General features: G+C 34.1%; 21 non-coding genes across 21 annotated transcripts; all 21 read right to left on the bottom strand.

Annotated features, from left to right (window-relative positions):
• Positions 1-495: 495 nt before the first annotated feature.
• Positions 496-568, bottom strand: TRNAK-UUU (transfer RNA lysine (anticodon UUU)). The gene has a single exon. It is a non-coding gene; the product is annotated as a tRNA-Lys (tRNA).
• Positions 569-1,799: 1,231 nt separating this feature from the next.
• TRNAK-UUU (transfer RNA lysine (anticodon UUU)) lies at positions 1,800-1,872 on the bottom strand. The gene has a single exon. It is a non-coding gene; the product is annotated as a tRNA-Lys (tRNA).
• A 579-nt stretch (positions 1,873-2,451) lies between these two features.
• On the bottom strand, positions 2,452-2,524 carry TRNAK-UUU (transfer RNA lysine (anticodon UUU)). Its single transcript has one exon. It is a non-coding gene; the product is annotated as a tRNA-Lys (tRNA).
• Positions 2,525-3,102: 578 nt separating this feature from the next.
• On the bottom strand, positions 3,103-3,175 carry TRNAK-UUU (transfer RNA lysine (anticodon UUU)). The gene has a single exon. It is a non-coding gene; the product is annotated as a tRNA-Lys (tRNA).
• Positions 3,176-4,406: 1,231 nt separating this feature from the next.
• Positions 4,407-4,479, bottom strand: TRNAK-UUU (transfer RNA lysine (anticodon UUU)). The gene has a single exon. It is a non-coding gene; the product is annotated as a tRNA-Lys (tRNA).
• Positions 4,480-5,058: 579 nt separating this feature from the next.
• TRNAK-UUU (transfer RNA lysine (anticodon UUU)) lies at positions 5,059-5,131 on the bottom strand. Its single transcript has one exon. It is a non-coding gene; the product is annotated as a tRNA-Lys (tRNA).
• A 578-nt stretch (positions 5,132-5,709) lies between these two features.
• TRNAK-UUU (transfer RNA lysine (anticodon UUU)) lies at positions 5,710-5,782 on the bottom strand. Its single transcript has one exon. It is a non-coding gene; the product is annotated as a tRNA-Lys (tRNA).
• Positions 5,783-6,361: 579 nt separating this feature from the next.
• Positions 6,362-6,434, bottom strand: TRNAK-UUU (transfer RNA lysine (anticodon UUU)). Its single transcript has one exon. It is a non-coding gene; the product is annotated as a tRNA-Lys (tRNA).
• A 1,883-nt stretch (positions 6,435-8,317) lies between these two features.
• On the bottom strand, positions 8,318-8,391 carry TRNAK-UUU (transfer RNA lysine (anticodon UUU)). Its single transcript has one exon. It is a non-coding gene; the product is annotated as a tRNA-Lys (tRNA).
• A 1,231-nt stretch (positions 8,392-9,622) lies between these two features.
• On the bottom strand, positions 9,623-9,695 carry TRNAK-UUU (transfer RNA lysine (anticodon UUU)). The gene has a single exon. It is a non-coding gene; the product is annotated as a tRNA-Lys (tRNA).
• Positions 9,696-10,274: 579 nt separating this feature from the next.
• On the bottom strand, positions 10,275-10,347 carry TRNAK-UUU (transfer RNA lysine (anticodon UUU)). The gene has a single exon. It is a non-coding gene; the product is annotated as a tRNA-Lys (tRNA).
• Positions 10,348-10,925: 578 nt separating this feature from the next.
• On the bottom strand, positions 10,926-10,998 carry TRNAK-UUU (transfer RNA lysine (anticodon UUU)). Its single transcript has one exon. It is a non-coding gene; the product is annotated as a tRNA-Lys (tRNA).
• A 579-nt stretch (positions 10,999-11,577) lies between these two features.
• On the bottom strand, positions 11,578-11,650 carry TRNAK-UUU (transfer RNA lysine (anticodon UUU)). Its single transcript has one exon. It is a non-coding gene; the product is annotated as a tRNA-Lys (tRNA).
• Positions 11,651-13,533: 1,883 nt separating this feature from the next.
• TRNAK-UUU (transfer RNA lysine (anticodon UUU)) lies at positions 13,534-13,607 on the bottom strand. Its single transcript has one exon. It is a non-coding gene; the product is annotated as a tRNA-Lys (tRNA).
• Positions 13,608-14,188: 581 nt separating this feature from the next.
• TRNAK-UUU (transfer RNA lysine (anticodon UUU)) lies at positions 14,189-14,261 on the bottom strand. Its single transcript has one exon. It is a non-coding gene; the product is annotated as a tRNA-Lys (tRNA).
• A 579-nt stretch (positions 14,262-14,840) lies between these two features.
• TRNAK-UUU (transfer RNA lysine (anticodon UUU)) lies at positions 14,841-14,913 on the bottom strand. Its single transcript has one exon. It is a non-coding gene; the product is annotated as a tRNA-Lys (tRNA).
• Positions 14,914-16,144: 1,231 nt separating this feature from the next.
• TRNAK-UUU (transfer RNA lysine (anticodon UUU)) lies at positions 16,145-16,217 on the bottom strand. The gene has a single exon. It is a non-coding gene; the product is annotated as a tRNA-Lys (tRNA).
• A 579-nt stretch (positions 16,218-16,796) lies between these two features.
• TRNAK-UUU (transfer RNA lysine (anticodon UUU)) lies at positions 16,797-16,869 on the bottom strand. Its single transcript has one exon. It is a non-coding gene; the product is annotated as a tRNA-Lys (tRNA).
• Positions 16,870-18,100: 1,231 nt separating this feature from the next.
• Positions 18,101-18,173, bottom strand: TRNAK-UUU (transfer RNA lysine (anticodon UUU)). The gene has a single exon. It is a non-coding gene; the product is annotated as a tRNA-Lys (tRNA).
• A 578-nt stretch (positions 18,174-18,751) lies between these two features.
• On the bottom strand, positions 18,752-18,824 carry TRNAK-UUU (transfer RNA lysine (anticodon UUU)). The gene has a single exon. It is a non-coding gene; the product is annotated as a tRNA-Lys (tRNA).
• Positions 18,825-19,403: 579 nt separating this feature from the next.
• TRNAK-UUU (transfer RNA lysine (anticodon UUU)) lies at positions 19,404-19,476 on the bottom strand. Its single transcript has one exon. It is a non-coding gene; the product is annotated as a tRNA-Lys (tRNA).
• Positions 19,477-19,943: the final 467 nt, after the last annotated feature.

Genomic DNA, 19,943 nt, shown 5'->3' with positions numbered 1-19,943 from the left:
AAAATATATGTGTTACTGCTATCATGAACTAAAAGACTTGGCTTGTATGGTCTCTTGATAAAATATATTTTAGTTTCCTCTGTGTTTAAGATGTAAATCCTTAGATTCGTTAAGTATCACCTTACTTCAATAATCACATTCAATTATTTTTGTCAAAGAGGTTTGATTTATTACTTGTCTAATTTAATCACTGTGTGCCTATCAAAGAAAGATGGATTTGAGTTCCTGATGAAATAAAGTCTTTAGAACTGACATGTAGCGATACTACTTTGTGATGATTATATTACTAGATGCCAATAATGTGTGCCTATTGAAGAGTGATAAAGTCCATTCTTAATATTCTACAGAATCTTTCCAATCTATTCACCTTCCCATTGAATAATGAACATAATCAGCATCAACAATTAATAGATGGCTGCCTGCAGGAATGGATAATTTTAAACTCTGCAAAATTGTCCATTTCACAAACAAAAACACCATTGTTTAAAAGACACTCGCCTGAACAGGGACTTGAACCCTGGACCCTCAGATTAAAAGTCTGATGCTCTACCGACTGAGCTATCCAGGCTCTGACTGCTGCAGTTGCAATATTGGAAACTGCTTGAAATATATAAAACATGACAATTTGCTGTGCAAATACAAAAAATGTGGATAAATATATGTGTTACTGCTATCATGAACTGAAAGACTTGGCTTGTAGGGTCTCTTGATGAAATATATTTTAGTTTCCTCTGTGTTTAAGATGTAAATCCTTAGATGCTTTAAGTATCACCTCACTTCAATAATCACATTCAATTATTTTTGTCAAAGAGGTTTGATTTATTACTTGTCTAATTTAATCACTGTGTGCCTATCAAAGAAGGATGGATTTGAGTTCCTGATGAAATAAAGTCTTTAGAACTGACATGTAGCGATACTACTTTGTGATGACTATATTACTAGATGCCAATAATGTGTGCCTATTGAAGAGTGATAAAGTCCATTCTTAATATTCTAAAGAATCTCTCCAATCTATACACCTTCCCATTTAATAATGAACATAATCAGCATCAACAATTAAAAGATGGCTGCCTGCAGGAATGGATCATTTTAAACTCTGCTAAATTGTCCACTTCACAAACAAAAACACCATTGTTTAAAAGACACTCGCATGAACAGGGACTTGAACCCTGGACCCTCAGATTAAAAGTCTGATTCTCTACCGACTGAGCTATCCAGGCTCTGAGCACTAAAGTTGCAATATTGGAAACTGCTCGAAATATATAAAACATGACAATTTGCTGGGCAATTACAAAAAATGTGGAAAAATATATGTGTTACTGCTATCATGAACTGAAAGACTTGGCTTGTAGGGTCTCTTGATGAAATATATTTTAGTTTCCTCTGTGTTTAAGATGTAAATCCTTAGATTCGTTAAGTATCACCTTACTTCAATAATCACATTCAATTATTTTTGTCAAAGAGGTTTGATTTATTACTTGTCTAATTTAATCACTGTGTGCCTATCAAAGAAGGATGGATTTGAGTTCCTGATGAAACAAAGTCTTTAGAACTGACATGTAGTGATACTACTTTGTGATGATTATATTGCTAGATGCCAATAATGTGTGCCTATTGAAGAGTGATAAAGTCCATTCTTAATATTCTAAAGAATCTCTCCAATCTATACACCTTCCCATTGAATAATGAACATAATCAGCATCAACAATTAAAAGATGGCTGCCTGCAGGAATGGATGATTTTAAACTCTGCAAAATTGTCCATTTCACAAACAAAAACACCATTGTTTAAAAGACACTCGCCTGAACAGGGACTTGAACCCTGGACCCTCAGATTAAAAGTCTGATGCTCTACCGACTGAGCTATCCAGGCTCTGACCACTGAAGTTGCCATATTGGAAACTGCTCGAAATATATAAAACATGACAATTTGCTGTGCAATTACAAAAAATGTGGAAAAATATATGTGTTACTGCTATCATGAACTAAAAGACTTGGCTTGTATGGTCTCTTGATAAAATATATTTTAGTTTCCTCTGTGTTTAAGATGTAAATCCTTAGATTCGTTAAGTATCACCTTACTTCAATAATCACATTCAATTATTTTTGTCAAAGAGGTTTGATTTATTACTTGTCTAATTTAATCACTGTGTGCCTATCAAAGAAAGATGGATTTGAGTTCCTGATGAAATAAAGTCTTTAGAACTGACATGTAGCGATACTACTTTGTGATGATTATATTACTAGATGCCAATAATGTGTGCCTATTGAAGAGTGATAAAGTCCATTCTTAATATTCTACAGAATCTTTCCAATCTATTCACCTTCCCATTGAATAATGAACATAATCAGCATCAACAATTAAAAGATGGCTGCCTGCAGGAATGGATAATTTTAAACTCTGCAAAATTGTCCACTTCACAAACAAAAACACCATTGTTTAAAAGACACTCGCCTGAACAGGGACTTGAACCCTGGACCCTCAGATTAAAAGTCTGATGCTCTACCGACTGAGCTATCCAGGCTCTGAGCGCTGAAGTTGCCATATTGGAAACTGCTCAAATATATAAAACATGACAATTTGCTGTGCAATTACAAAAAATGTGGAAAAATATATGTGTTACTGCAATCATGAACTGAAAGACTTGGCTTGTAGGGTCTCTTGATGAAATATATTTTAGTTTCCTCTGTGTTTAAGATGTAAATCCTTAGATGCTTTAAGTATCACCTCACTTCAATAATCACATTCAATTATTTTTGTCAAAGAGGATTGATTTATTACTTGTCTAATTTAATCACTGTGTGCCTATCAAAGAAGGATGGATTTGAGTTCCTGATGAAACAAAGTCTTTAGAACTGACATGTAGTGATACTACTTTGTGATGACTATATTACTAGATGCCAATAATGTGTGCCTATTGAAGAGTGATAAAGTCCATTCTTAATATTCTAAAGAATCTCTCCAATCTATACACCTTCCCATTGAATAATGAACATAATCAGCATCAACAATTAAAAGATGGCTGCCTGCAGGAATGTATGATTTTAAACTCTGCAAAATTGTCCACTTCACAAACAAAAACAACATTGTTTAAAAGACACTCGCCTGAACAGGGACTTGAACCCTGGACCCTCAGATTAAAAGTCTGATGCTCTACCGACTGAGCTATCCAGGCTCTGAGCACTGAAGTTGCCATATTGGAAAATGCTCGAAATATATAAAACATGACAATTTGCTGTGCAAATACAAAAAATGTGGATAAATATATGTGTTACTGCTATCATGAACTGAAAGACTTGGCTTGTAGGGTCTCTTGATGAAATATATTTTAGTTTCCTCTGTGTTTAAGATGTAAATCCTTAGATGCTTTAAGTATCACCTCACTTCAATAATCACATTCAATTATTTTTGTCAAAGAGGTTTGATTTATTACTTGTCTAATTTAATCACTGTGTGCCTATCAAAGAAGGATGGATTTGAGTTCCTGATGAAATAAAGTCTTTAGAACTGACATGTAGCGATACTACTTTGTGATGACTATATTACTAGATGCCAATAATGTGTGCCTATTGAAGAGTGATAAAGTCCATTCTTAATATTCTAAAGAATCTCTCCAATCTATACACCTTCCCATTTAATAATGAACATAATCAGCATCAACAATTAAAAGATGGCTGCCTGCAGGAATGGATCATTTTAAACTCTGCTAAATTGTCCACTTCACAAACAAAAACACCATTGTTTAAAAGACACTCGCATGAACAGGGACTTGAACCCTGGACCCTCAGATTAAAAGTCTGATTCTCTACCGACTGAGCCATCCAGGCTCTGAGCACTAAAGTTGCAATATTGGAAACTGCTCGAAATATATAATACATGACAATTTGCTGTGCAATTACAAAAAATGTGGAAAAATATATGTGTTACTGCTATCATGAACTGAAAGACTTGGCTTGTAGGGTCTCTTGATGAAATATATTTTAGTTTCCTCTGTGTTTAAGATGTAAATCCTTAGATTCGTTAAGTATCACCTTACTTCAATAATCACATTCAATTCTTTTTGTCAAAGAGGTTTGATTTATTACTTGTCTAATTTAATCACTGTGTGCCTATCAAAGAAGGATGGATTTGAGTTCCTGATGAAACAAAGTCTTTAGAACTGACATGTAGTGATACTACTTTGTGATGATTATATTGCTAGATGCCAATAATGTGTGCCTATTGAAGAGTGATAAAGTCCATTCTTAATATTCTAAAGAATCTCTCCAATCTATACACCTTCCCATTGAATAATGAACATAATCAGCATCAACAATTAAAAGATGGCTGCCTGCAGGAATGAATGATTTTAAACTCTGCAAAATTGTCCATTTCACAAACAAAAACACCATTGTTTAAAAGACACTCGCCTGAACAGGGACTTGAACCCTGGACCCTCAGATTAAAAGTCTGATGCTCTACCGACTGAGCTATCCAGGATCTGACCACTGAAGTTGCCATATTGGAAACTGCTCGAAATATATAAAACATGACAATTTGCTGTGCAATTACAAAAAATGTGGAAAAATATATGTGTTACTGCTATCATGAACTAAAAGACTTGGCTTGTATGGTCTCTTGATAAAATATATTTTAGTTTCCTCTGTGTTTAAGATGTAAATCCTTAGATTCATTAAGTATCACCTTACTTCAATAATCACATTCAATTATTTTTGTCAAAGAGGTTTGATTTATTACTTGTCTAATTTAATCACTGTGTGCCTATCAAAGAAAGATGGATTTGAGTTCCTGATGAAATAAAGTCTTTAGAACTGACATGTAGCGATACTACTTTGTGATGATTATATTACTAGATGCCAATAATGTGTGCCTATTGAAGAGTGATAAAGTCCATTCTTAATATTCTACAGAATCTTTCCAATCTATTCACCTTCCCATTGAATAATGAACATAATCAGCATCAACAATTAAAAGATGGCTGCCTGCAGGAATGGATAATTTTAAACTCTGCAAAATTGTCCACTTCACAAACAAAAACACCATTGTTTAAAAGACACTCGCCTGAACAGGGACTTGAACCCTGGACCCTCAGATTAAAAGTCTGATGCTCTACCGACTGAGCTATCCAGGCTCTGAGCGCTGAAGTTGCCATATTGGAAACTGCTTAAATATATAAAACATGACAATTTGCTGTGCAATTACAAAAAATGTGGAAAAATATATGTGTTACTGCAATCATGAACTGAAAGACTTGGCTTGTAGGGTCTCTTGATGAAATATATTTTAGTTTCCTCTGTGTTTAAGATGTAAATCCTTAGATTCGTTAAGTATCACCTTACTTCAATAATCACATTCAATTATTTTTGTCAAAGAGGTTTGATTTATTACTTGTCTAATTTAATCACTGTGTGCCTATCAAAGAAGGATGGATTTGAGTTCCTGATGAAACAAAGTCTTTAGAACTGACATGTAGTGATACTACTTTGTGATGATTATATTACTAGATGCCAATAATGTGTGCCTATTGAAGAGTGATAAAGTCCATTCTTAATATTCTAAAGAATCTCTCCAATCTATACACCTTCCCATTGAATAATGAACATAATCAGCATCAACAATTAAAAGATGGCTGCCTGCAGGAATGGATGATTTTAAACTCTGCAAAATTGTCCATTTCACAAACAAAAACACCATTGTTTAAAAGACACTCGCTTGAACAGAGACTTGAACCCTGGACCCTCAGATTAAAAGTCTGATGCTCTACCGACTGAGCTATCCAGGCTCTGAGCACTGAAGTTGCCATATTGGAAACTGCTCGAAATATATAAAACATGACAATTTGCTGTGCAATTACAAAAAATGTGGAAAAATATATGTGTTACTGCTATCATGAACTAAAAGACTTGGCTTGTATGGTCTCTCGATAAAATATATTTTAGTTTCCTCTGTGTTTAAGATGTAAATCCTTAGATTCGTTAAGTATCACCTTACTTCAATAATCACATTCAATTCTTTTTGTCAAAGAGGTTTGATTTATTACTTGTCTAATTTAATCACTGTGTGCCTATCAAAGAAAGATGGATTTGAGTTCCTGATGAAATAAAGTCTTTAGAACTGACATGTAGCGATACTACTTTGTGATGATTATATTACTAGATGCCAATAATGTGTGCCTATTGAAGAGTGATAAAGTCCATTCTTAATATTCTACAGAATCTTTCCAATCTATTCACCTTCCCATTGAATAATGAACATAATCAGCATCAACAATTAATAGATGGCTGCCTGCAGGAATGGATAATTTTAAACTCTGCAAAATTGTCCATTTCACAAACAAAAACACCATTGTTTAAAAGACACTCGCATGAACAGGGACTTGAACCCTGGACCCTCAGATTAAAAGTCTGATGCTCTACCGACTGAGCTATCCAGGCTCTGAGTGCTGAAGTTGCCATATTGGAAACTGCTTGAAATATATAAAACATGACAATTTGCTGTGCAAATACAAAAAATGTGGATAAATATATGTGTTACTGCTATCATGAACTGAAAGACTTGGCTTGTAGGGTCTCTTGATGAAATATATTTTAGTTTCCTCTGTGTTTAAGATGTAAATCCTTAGATTCGTTAAGTATCACCTTACTTCAATAATCACATTCAATTATTTTTGTCAAAGAGGTTTGATTTATTACTTGTCTAATTTAATCACTGTGTGCCTATCAAAGAAGGATGGATTTGAGTTCCTGATGAAATAAAGTCTTTAGAACTGACATGTAGCGATACTACTTTGTGATGACTATATTACTAGATGCCAATAATGTGTGCCTATTGAAGAGTGATAAAGTCCATTCTTAATATTCTAAAGAATCTCTCCAATCTACACACCTTCCCATTGAATAATGAACATAATCAGCATCAACAATTAAAAGATGGCTGCCTGCAGGAATGGATCATTTTAAACTCTGCAAAATTGTCCACTTCACAAACAAAAACACCATTGTTTAAAAGACACTCGCATGAACAGGGACTTGAACCCTGGACCCTCAGATTAAAAGTCTGATTTTCTACCAACTGAGCTATCCAGGATCTGAGCACTAAAGTTGCCATATTGGAAACTGATCGAAATATATAATACATGACAATTTGCTGTGCAATTACAAAAAATGTGGAAAAATATATGTGTTACTGCTATCATGAACTGAAAGACTTGGCTTGTAGGGTCTCTTGATGAAATATATTTTAGTTTCCTCTGTGTTTAAGATGTAAATCCTTAGATTCGTTAAGTATCACCTTACTTCAATAATCACATTCAATTATTTTTGTCAAAGAGGTTTGATTTATTACTTGTCTAATTTAATCACTGTGTGCCTATCAAAGAAGGATGGATTTGAGTTCCTGATGAAATAAAGTCTTTAGAACTGACATGTAGCGATACTACTTTGTGATGATTATATTACTAGATGCCAATAATGTGTGCCTATTGAAGAGTGATAAAGTCCATTCTTAATATTCTACAGAATCTTTCCAATCTATACACCTTCCCATTGATTAATGAACATAATTAGCATCAACAATTAAAAGATGGCTGCCTACAGGAATGGATAATTTTAAACTCTGCAAAATTGTCCATTTCACAAACAAAAACACCATTGTTTAAAAGACACTCGCATTAACCAGGACTTGAACCCTGGACCCTCAGATTAAAAGTCTGATGCTCTACCGACTGAGCTATCCAGGCTCTGAGTGCCGAAGTTGCCATATTGGAAACCGCTTGAAATATATAAAACATGACAATTTGCTGTGCAAATACAAAAAATGTGGATAAATATATGTGTTACTGCAATCATGAACTGAAAGACTTGGCTTGTAGGGTCTCTTGATGAAATATATTTTAGTTTCCTCTGTGTTTAAGTTGTAAATCCTTAGATGCTTTAAGTATCACCTCACTTCAATAATCACATTAATTTTTTTTTGTCAAAGAGGATTGATTTATTACTTGTCTAATTTAATCACTGTGTGCCTATCAAAGAAGGATGGATTTGAGTTCCTGATGAAACAAAGTCTTTAGAACTGACATGTAGTGATACTACTTTGTGATGACTATATTACTAGATGCCAATAATGTGTGCCTATTGAAGAGTGATAAAGTCCATTCTTAATATTCTAAAGAATCTCTCCAATCTATACACCTTCCCATTGAATAATGAACATAATCAGCATCAACAATTAAAAGATGGCTGCCTGCAGGAATGGATGATTTTAAACTCTGCAAAATTGTCCACTTCACAAACAAAAACAACATTGTTTAAAAGACACTCGCCTGAACAGGGACTTGAACCCTGGACCCTCAAGATTAAAAGTCTGATGCTCTACCGACTGAGCTATCCAGGCTCTGAGCACTGAAGTTGCCATATTGGAAAATGCTCGAAATATATAAAACATGACAATTTGCTGTGCAAATACAAAAAATGTGGATAAATATATGTGTTACTGCTATCATGAACTGAAAGACTTGGCTTGTAGGGTCTCTTGATGAAATATATTTTAGTTTCCTCTGTGTTTAAGATGTAAATCCTTAGATGCTTTAAGTATCACCTCACTTCAATAATCACATTCAATTATTTTTGTCAAAGAGGTTTGATTTATTACTTGTCTAATTTAATCACTGTGTGCCTATCAAAGAAGGATGGATTTGAGTTCCTGATGAAATAAAGTCTTTAGAACTGACATGTAGCGATACTACTTTGTGATGACTATATTACTAGATGCCAATAATGTGTGCCTATTGAAGAGTGATAAAGTCCATTCTTAATATTCTAAAGAATCTCTCCAATCTATACACCTTCCCATTTAATAATGAACATAATCAGCATCAACAATTAAAAGATGGCTGCCTGCAGGAATGGATCATTTTAAACTCTGCTAAATTGTCCACTTCACAAACAAAAACACCATTGTTTAAAAGACACTCGCATGAACAGGGACTTGAACCCTGGACCCTCAGATTAAAAGTCTGATTCTCTACCGACTGAGCCATCCAGGCTCTGAGCACTAAAGTTGCAATATTGGAAACTGCTCGAAATATATAATACATGACAATTTGCTGTGCAATTACAAAAAATGTGGAAAAATATATGTGTTACTGCTATCATGAACTGAAAGACTTGGCTTGTAGGGTCTCTTGATGAAATATATTTTAGTTTCCTCTGTGTTTAAGATGTAAATCCTTAGATTCGTTAAGTATCACCTTACTTCAATAATCACATTCAATTCTTTTTGTCAAAGAGGTTTGATTTATTACTTGTCTAATTTAATCACTGTGTGCCTATCAAAGAAGGATGGATTTGAGTTCCTGATGAAACAAAGTCTTTAGAACTGACATGTAGTGATACTACTTTGTGATGATTATATTGCTAGATGCCAATAATGTGTGCCTATTGAAGAGTGATAAAGTCCATTCTTAATATTCTAAAGAATCTCTCCAATCTATACACCTTCCCATTGAATAATGAACATAATCAGCATCAACAATTAAAAGATGGCTGCCTGCAGGAATGAATGATTTTAAACTCTGCAAAATTGTCCATTTCACAAACAAAAACACCATTGTTTAAAAGACACTCGCCTGAACAGGGACTTGAACCCTGGACCCTCAGATTAAAAGTCTGATGCTCTACCGACTGAGCTATCCAGGATCTGACCACTGAAGTTGCCATATTGGAAACTGCTCGAAATATATAAAACATGACAATTTGCTGTGCAATTACAAAAAATGTGGAAAAATATATGTGTTACTGCTATCATGAACTAAAAGACTTGGCTTGTATGGTCTCTTGATAAAATATATTTTAGTTTCCTCTGTGTTTAAGATGTAAATCCTTAGATTCATTAAGTATCACCTTACTTCAATAATCACATTCAATTATTTTTGTCAAAGAGGTTTGATTTATTACTTGTCTAATTTAATCACTGTGTGCCTATCAAAGAAAGATGGATTTGAGTTCCTGATGAAATAAAGTCTTTAGAACTGACATGTAGCGATACTACTTTGTGATGATTATATTACTAGATGCCAATAATGTGTGCCTATTGAAGAGTGATAAAGTCCATTCTTAATATTCTACAGAATCTTTCCAATCTATTCACCTTCCCATTGAATAATGAACATAATCAGCATCAACAATTAAAAGATGGCTGCCTGCAGGAATGGATAATTTTAAACTCTGCAAAATTGTCCACTTCACAAACAAAAACACCATTGTTTAAAAGACACTCGCCTGAACAGGGACTTGAACCCTGGACCCTCAGATTAAAAGTCTGATGCTCTACCGACTGAGCTATCCAGGCTCTGAGCGCTGAAGTTGCCATATTGGAAACTGCTCAAATATATAAAACATGACAATTTGCTGTGCAATTACAAAAAATGTGGAAAAATATATGTGTTACTGCAATCATGAACTGAAAGACTTGGCTTGTAGGGTCTCTTGATGAAATATATTTTAGTTTCCTCTGTGTTTAAGATGTAAATCCTTAGATTCGTTAAGTATCACCTTACTTCAATAATCACATTCAATTATTTTTGTCAAAGAGGTTTGATTTATTACTTGTCTAATTTAATCACTGTGTGCCTATCAAAGAAGGATGGATTTGAGTTCCTGATGAAACAAAGTCTTTAGAACTGACATGTAGTGATACTACTTTGTGATGATTATATTACTAGATGCCAATAATGTGTGCCTATTGAAGAGTGATAAAGTCCATTCTTAATATTCTAAAGAATCTCTCCAATCTATACACCTTCCCATTGAATAATGAACATAATCAGCATCAACAATTAAAAGATGGCTGCCTGCAGGAATGGATGATTTTAAACTCTGCAAAATTGTCCATTTCACAAACAAAAACACCATTGTTTAAAAGACACTCGCTTGAACAGAGACTTGAACCCTGGACCCTCAGATTAAAAGTCTGATGCTCTACCGACTGAGCTATCCAGGCTCTGAGCACTGAAGTTGCCATATTGGAAACTGCTCGAAATATATAAAACATGACAATTTGCTGTGCAATTACAAAAAATGTGGAAAAATATATGTGTTACTGCTATCATGAACTAAAAGACTTGGCTTGTATGGTCTCTCGATAAAATATATTTTAGTTTCCTCTGTGTTTAAGATGTAAATCCTTAGATTCGTTAAGTATCACCTTACTTCAATAATCACATTCAATTCTTTTTGTCAAAGAGGTTTGATTTATTACTTGTCTAATTTAATCACTGTGTGCCTATCAAAGAAAGATGGATTTGAGTTCCTGATGAAATAAAGTCTTTAGAACTGACATGTAGCGATACTACTTTGTGATGATTATATTACTAGATGCCAATAATGTGTGCCTATTGAAGAGTGATAAAGTCCATTCTTAATATTCTACAGAATCTTTCCAATCTATTCACCTTCCCATTGAATAATGAACATAATCAGCATCAACAATTAATAGATGGCTGCCTGCAGGAATGGATAATTTTAAACTCTGCAAAATTGTCCATTTCACAAACAAAAACACCATTGTTTAAAAGACACTCGCATGAACAGGGACTTGAACCCTGGACCCTCAGATTAAAAGTCTGATGCTCTACCGACTGAGCTATCCAGGCTCTGAGTGCTGAAGTTGCCATATTGGAAACTGCTTGAAATATATAAAACATGACAATTTGCTGTGCAAATACAAAAAATGTGGATAAATATATGTGTTACTGCTATCATGAACTGAAAGACTTGGCTTGTAGGGTCTCTTGATGAAATATATTTTAGTTTCCTCTGTGTTTAAGATGTAAATCCTTAGATTCGTTAAGTATCACCTTACTTCAATAATCACATTCAATTATTTTTGTCAAAGAGGTTTGATTTATTACTTGTCTAATTTAATCACTGTGTGCCTATCAAAGAAGGATGGATTTGAGTTCCTGATGAAATAAAGTCTTTAGAACTGACATGTAGCGATACTACTTTGTGATGACTATATTACTAGATGCCAATAATGTGTGCCTATTGAAGAGTGATAAAGTCCATTCTTAATATTCTAAAGAATCTCTCCAATCTACACACCTTCCCATTGAATAATGAACATAATCAGCATCAACAATTAAAAGATGGCTGCCTGCAGGAATGGATCATTTTAAACTCTGCAAAATTGTCCACTTCACAAACAAAAACACCATTGTTTAAAAGACACTCGCATGAACAGGGACTTGAACCCTGGACCCTCAGATTAAAAGTCTGATTTTCTACCAACTGAGCTATCCAGGATCTGAGCACTAAAGTTGCCATATTGGAAACTGATCGAAATATATAATACATGACAATTTGCTGTGCAATTACAAAAAATGTGGAAAAATATATGTGTTACTGCTATCATGAACTGAAAGACTTGGCTTGTAGGGTCTCTTGATGAAATATATTTTAGTTTCCTCTGTGTTTAAGATGTAAATCCTTAGATTCGTTAAGTATCACCTTACTTCAATAATCACATTCAATTATTTTTGTCAAAGAGGTTTGATTTATTACTTGTCTAATTTAATCACTGTGTGCCTATCAAAGAAGGATGGATTTGAGTTCCTGATGAAATAAAGTCTTTAGAACTGACATGTAGCGATACTACTTTGTGATGATTATATTACTAGATGCCAATAATGTGTGCCTATTGAAGAGTGATAAAGTCCATTCTTAATATTCTACAGAATCTTTCCAATCTATACACCTTCCCATTGATTAATGAACATAATTAGCATCAACAATTAAAAGATGGCTGCCTACAGGAATGGATAATTTTAAACTCTGCAAAATTGTCCATTTCACAAACAAAAACACCATTGTTTAAAAGACACTCGCATTAACCAGGACTTGAACCCTGGACCCTCAGATTAAAAGTCTGATGCTCTACCGACTGAGCTATCCAGGCTCTGAGTGCCGAAGTTGCCATATTGGAAACCGCTTGAAATATATAAAACATGACAATTTGCTGTGCAAATACAAAAAATGTGGATAAATATATGTGTTACTGCAATCATGAACTGAAAGACTTGGCTTGTAGGGTCTCTTGATGAAATATATTTTAGTTTCCTCTGTGTTTAAGTTGTAAATCCTTAGATGCTTTAAGTATCACCTCACTTCAATAATCACATTAATTTTTTTTTGTCAAAGAGGATTGATTTATTACTTGTCTAATTTAATCACTGTGTGCCTATCAAAGAAGGATGGATTTGAGTTCCTGATGAAACAAAGTCTTTAGAACTGACATGTAGTGATACTACTTTGTGATGACTATATTACTAGATGCCAATAATGTGTGCCTATTGAAGAGTGATAAAGTCCATTCTTAATATTCTAAAGAATCTCTCCAATCTATACACCTTCCCATTGAATAATGAACATAATCAGCATCAACAATTAAAAGATGGCTGCCTGCAGGAATGGATGATTTTAAACTCTGCAAAATTGTCCACTTCACAAACAAAAACAACATTGTTTAAAAGACACTCGCCTGAACAGGGACTTGAACCCTGGACCCTCAAGATTAAAAGTCTGATGCTCTACCGACCGAGCTATCCAGGCTCTGAGCACTGAAGTTGCCATATTGGAAAATGCTCGAAATATATAAAACATGACAATTTGCTGTGCAATTGCAAAAAATGTGGAAAAATATATATGTGTTACTGCAATCATGAACTGAAAGACTTGGCTTGTAGGGTCTCTTGATGATATATATTTTAGTTTCCTCTGTGTTTAAGTTGTAAATCCTTAGATGCTTTAAGTATCACCTCACTTCAATAATCACATTCAATTATTTTTGTCTAAGAGTCTTGATTTATTACTTGTCTAATTTAATCACTGTGTGCCTATCAAAGAAGGATGGATTTGAGTTCCTGATGAAACAAAGTCTTTAGAACTGACATGTAGTGATACTACTTTGTGATGACTATATTACTAGATGCCAATAATGTGTGCCTATTGAAGAGTGATAAAGTCCATTCTTAATATTCTAAAGAATCTCTCCAATCTATACACCTTCCCATTGAATAATGAACATAATCAGCATCAACAATTAAAAGATGGCTGCCTGCAGGAATGGATGATTTTAAACTCTGCAAAATTGTCCATTTCACAAACAAAAACACCATTGTTTAAAAGACACTCGCCTGAACAGGGACTTGAACCCTGGACCCTCAGATTAAAAGTCTGATGCTCTACCGACTGAGCTATCCAGGCTCTGAGCACTGAAGTTGCCATATTGGAAACTGCTCGAAATATATAAAACATGACAATTTGCTGTGCAATTACAAAAAATGTGGAAAAATATATGTGTTACTGCTATCATGAACTAAAAGACTTGGCTTGTATGGTCTCTTGATAAAATATATTTTAGTTTCCTCTGTGTTTAAGATGTAAATCCTTAGATTCGTTAAGTATCACCTTACTTCAATAATCACATTCAATTATTTTTGTCAAAGAGGTTTGATTTATTACTTGTCTAATTTAATCACTGTGTGCCTATCAAAGAAAGATGGATTTGAGTTCCTGATGAAATAAAGTCTTTAGAACTGACATGTAGCGATACTACTTTGTGATGATTATATTACTAGATGCCAATAATGTGTGCCTATTGAAGAGTGATAAAGTCCATTCTTAATATTCTACAGAATCTTTCCAATCTATTCACCTTCCCATTGAATAATGAACATAATCAGCATCAACAATTAATAGATGGCTGCCTGCAGGAATGGATAATTTTAAACTCTGCAAAATTGTCCATTTCACAAACAAAAACACCATTGTTTAAAAGACACTCGCCTGAACAGGGACTTGAACCCTGGACCCTCAGATTAAAAGTCTGATGCTCTACCGACTGAGCTATCCAGGCTCTGAGTGCTGAAGTTGCAATATTGGAAACTGCTTGAAATATATAAAACATGACAATTTGCTGTGCAAATACAAAAAATGTGGATAAATATATGTGTTACTGCTATCATGAACTGAAAGACTTGGCTTGTAGGGTCTCTTGATGAAATATATTTTAGTTACCTCTGTGTTTAAGATGTAAATCCTTAGATGCTTTAAGTATCACCTCACTTCAATAATCACATTCAATTATTTTTGTCAAAGAGGTTTGATTTATTACTTGTCTAATTTAATCACTGTGTGCCTATCAAAGAAGGATGGATTTGAGTTCCTGATGAAATAAAGTCTTTAGAACTGACATGTAGCGATACTACTTTGTGATGACTATATTACTAGATGCCAATAATGTGTGCCTATTGAAGAGTGATAAAGTCCATTCTTAATATTCTAAAGAATCTCTCCAATCTATACACCTTCCCATTTAATAATGAACATAATCAGCATCAACAATTAAAAGATTGCTGCCTGCAGGAATGGATCATTTTAAACTCTGCTAAATTGTCCACTTCACAAACAAAAACACCATTGTTTAAAAGACACTCGCATGAACAGGGACTTGAACCCTGGACCCTCAGATTAAAAGTCTGATTCTCTACCGACTGAGCTATCCAGGCTCTGAGCACTAAAGTTGCAATATTGGAAACTGCTCGAAATATATAAAACATGACAATTTGCTGTGCAATTACAAAAAATGTGGAAAAATATATGTGTTACTGCTATCATGAACTGAAAGACTTGGCTTGTAGGGTCTCTTGATGAAATATATTTTAGTTTCCTCTGTGTTTAAGATGTAAATCCTTAGATTCGTTAAGTATCACCTTACTTCAATAATCACATTCAATTATTTTTGTCAAAGAGGTTTGATTTATTACTTGTCTAATTTAATCACTGTGTGCCTATCAAAGAAGGATGGATTTGAGTTCCTGATGAAACAAAGTCTTTAGAACTGACATGTAGTGATACTACTTTGTGATGATTATATTACTAGATGCCAATAATGCGTGCCTATTGAAGAGTGATAAAGTCCATTCTTAATATTCTAAAGAATCTCTCCAATCTATACACCTTCCCATTGAATAATGAACATAATCAGCATCAACAATTAAAAGATGGCTGCCTGCAGGAATGGATGATTTTAAACTCTGCAAAATTGTCCATTTCACAAACAAAAACACCATTGTTTAAAAGACACTCGCCTGAACAGGGACTTGAACCCTGGACCCTCAGATTAAAAGTCTAATGTTCTACCGACTGAGCTATCCAGGCTCTGAGCACTGAAGTTGCCATATTGGAAACTGCTCGAAATATATAAAACATGACAATTTGCTGTGCAATTACAAAAAATGTGGAAAAATATATGTGTTACTGCTATCATGAACTAAAAGACTTGGCTTGTATGGTCTCTTGATAAAATATATTTTAGTTTCCTCTGTGTTTAAGATGTAAATCCTTAGATTCGTTAAGTATCACCTTACTTCAATAATCACATTCAATTATTTTTGTCAAAGAGGTTTGATTTATTACTTGTCTAATTTAATCACTGTGTGCCTATCAAAGAAAGATGGATTTGAGTTCCTGATGAAATAAAGTCTTTAGAACTGACATGTAGCGATACTACTTTGTGATGATTATATTACTAGATGCCAATAATGTGTGCCTATTGAAGAGTGACAAAGTCCATTCTTAATATTCTACAGAATCTTTCCAATCTATTCACCTTCCCATTGAATAATGAACATAATCAGCATCAACAATTAATAGATGGCTGCCTGCAGGAATGGATAATTTTAAACTCTGCAAAATTGTCCATTTCACAAACAAAAACACCATTGTTTAAAAGACACTCGCCTGAACAGGGACTTGAACCCTGGACCCTCAGATTAAAAGTCTGATGCTCTACCGACTGAGCTATCCAGGCTCTGAGTGCTGAAGTTGCAATATTGGAAACTGCTTGAAATATATAAAACATGACAATTTGCTGTGCAAATACAAAAAATGTGGATAAATATATGTGTTACTGCTATCATGAACTGAAAGACTTGGCTTGTAGGGTCTCTTGATGAAATATATTTTAGTTTCCTCTGTGTTTAAGATGTAAATCCTTAGATGCTTTAAGTATCACCTCACTTCAATAATCACATTCAATTATTTTTGTCAAAGAGGTTTGATTTATTACTTGTCTAATTTAATCACTGTGTGCCTATCAAAGAAGGATGGATTTGAGTTCCTGATGAAATAAAGTCTTTAGAACTGACATGTAGCGATACTACTTTGTGATGACTATATTACTAGATGCCAATAATGTGTGCCTATTGAAGAGTGATAAAGTCCATTCTTAATATTCTAAAGAATCTCTCCAATCTATACACCTTCCCATTTAATAATGAACATAATCAGCATCAACAATTAAAAGATGGCTGCCTGCAGGAATGGATCATTTTAAACTCTGCTAAATTGTCCACTTCACAAACAAAAACACCATTGTTTAAAAGACACTCGCATGAACAGGGACTTGAACCCTGGACCCTCAGATTAAAAGTCTGATTCTCTACCGACTGAGCTATCCAGGCTCTGAGCACTAAAGTTGCAATATTGGAAACTGCTCGAAATATATAATACATGACAATTTGCTATGCAATTACAAAAAATGTGGAAAAATATATGTGTTACTGCTATCATGAACTGAAAGACTTGGCTTGTAGGGTCTCTTGATGAAATATATTTTAGTTTCCTCTGTGTTTAAGATGTAAATCCTTAGATTCGTTAAGTATCACCTTACTTCAATAATCACATTCAATTATTTTTGTCAAAGAGGTTTGATTTATTACTTGTCTAATTTAATCACTGTGTGCCTATCAAAGAAGGATGGATTTGAGTTCCTGATGAAACAAAGTCTTTAGAACTGACATGTAGTGATACTACTTTGTGATGATTATATTACTAGATGCCAATAATGTGTGCCTATTGAAGAGTGATAAAGTCCATTCTTAATATTCTAAAGAATCTCTCCAATCTTTACACCTTCCCATTGAATAATGAACATAATCAGCATCAACAATTAAAAGATGGCTGCCTGCAGGAATGGATAATTTTAAACTCTGCAAAATTGTCCACTTCACAAACAAAAACACCATTTTTTAAAAGACACTTGCCTGAACAGGGACTTGAACCCTGGACCCTCAGATTAAAAGTCTGATGCTCTACCGACTGAGCTATCCAGGCTCTGAGCGCTGAAGTTGTTATATTGGAAACTGCTCAAATATATAAAACATGACAATTTGCTGTGCAATTACAAAAAATGTGGAAAAATATATGTGTTACTGCAATCATGAACTGAAAGACTTGGCTTGTAGGGTCTCTTGATGAAATATATTTTAGTTTCCTCTGTGTTTAAGATGTAAATCCTTAGATTCGTTAAGTATCACCTAACTTCAATAATCACATTCAATTCTTTTTGTCAAAGAGGTTTGATTTATTACTTGTCTAATTTAATCACTGTGTGCCTATCAAAGAAGGATGGATTTGAGTTCCTGATGAAATAAAGTCTTTAGAACTGACATGTAGCGATACTACTGTGTGATGATTATATTACTAGATTCCAATAATGTGTGCCTATTGAAGAGTGATAAAGTCCATTCTTAATATTCTAAAGAATCTTTCCAATCTATACACCTTCCCATTGAATAATGAACATAATCAGCATCAACAATTAAAAGATGGCTGCCTGCAGGAATGGATGATTTTAAACTCTGCAAAATTGTCCATTTCACAAACAAAAACACCATTGTTTAAAAGACACTCGCCTGAACAGGGACTTGAACCCTGGACCCTCAGATTAAAAGTCTGATGCTCTACCGACTGAGCTATCCAGGCTCTGAGTGCTGAAGTTGCCATATTGGAAAATGCTTGAAATATATAAAACATGACAATTTGCTGTGCAATTACAAAAAATGTGGAAAAATATATGTGTTACTGCAATCATGAACTGAAAGACTTGGCTTGTAGGGTCTCTTGATGAAATATATTTTAGTTTCCTCTGTGTTTAAGTTGTAAATCCTTAGATGCTTTAAGTATCACCTCACTTCAATAATCACATTCAATTATTTTTGTCAAAGAGGTTTGATTTATTACTTGTCTAATTTAATCACTGTGTGCCTATCAAAGAAGGATGGATTTGAGTTCCTGATGAAATAAAGTCTTTAGAACTGACATGTAGCGATACTACTTTGTGATGATTATATTACTAGATGCCAATAATGTGTGCCTATTGAAGAGTGATAAAGTCCATTCTTAATATTCTACAGAATCTCTCCAATCTATACACCTTCCCATTGAATAATGAACATAATCAGCATCAACAATTAAAAGATGGCTGCCTGCAGGAATGGATAATTTTAAATTCTGCAAAATTGTCCACTTCACAAACAAAAACACCATTGTTTAAAAGACACTCGCCTGAACAGGGACTTGAACCCTGGACCCTCAGATTAAAAGTCTGATGCTCTACCGACTGAGCTATCCAGGCTCTGAGCGCTGAAGTTGCCATATTGGAAACTGCTCAAATATATAAAACATGACAATTTGCTGTGCAATTACAAAAAATGTGGAAAAATATATGTGTTACTGCTATCATGAACTGAAAGACTTGGCTTGTAGGGTCTCTTGATGAAATATATTTTAGTTTCCTCTGTGTTTAAGATGTAAATCCTTAGATTCGTTAAGTATCACCTTACTTCAATAATCACATTCAATTATTTTTGTCAAAGAGGTTTGATTTATTACTTGTCTAATTTAAGCACTGTGTGCCTATCAAAGAAGGATGGATTTGAGTTCCTGATGAAATAAAGTCTTTAGAACTGACATGTAGCGATACTACTTTGTGATGATTATATTACTAGATGCCAATAATGTGTGCCTATTGAAGAGTGATAAAGTCCATTCTTAATATTCTAAAGAATCTCTCCAATCTATACACCTTCCCATTGAATAATG

Source organism: Pseudophryne corroboree, chromosome 1 (assembly GCF_028390025.1).
Source record: "Pseudophryne corroboree isolate aPseCor3 chromosome 1, aPseCor3.hap2, whole genome shotgun sequence".
In the NCBI taxonomy this organism is placed as follows: Eukaryota; Metazoa; Chordata; class Amphibia; order Anura; family Myobatrachidae; genus Pseudophryne; species Pseudophryne corroboree.
Note: the sequence above shows the minus strand (reverse complement) of the source record. Positions and strands in the feature narration are given on the sequence as shown.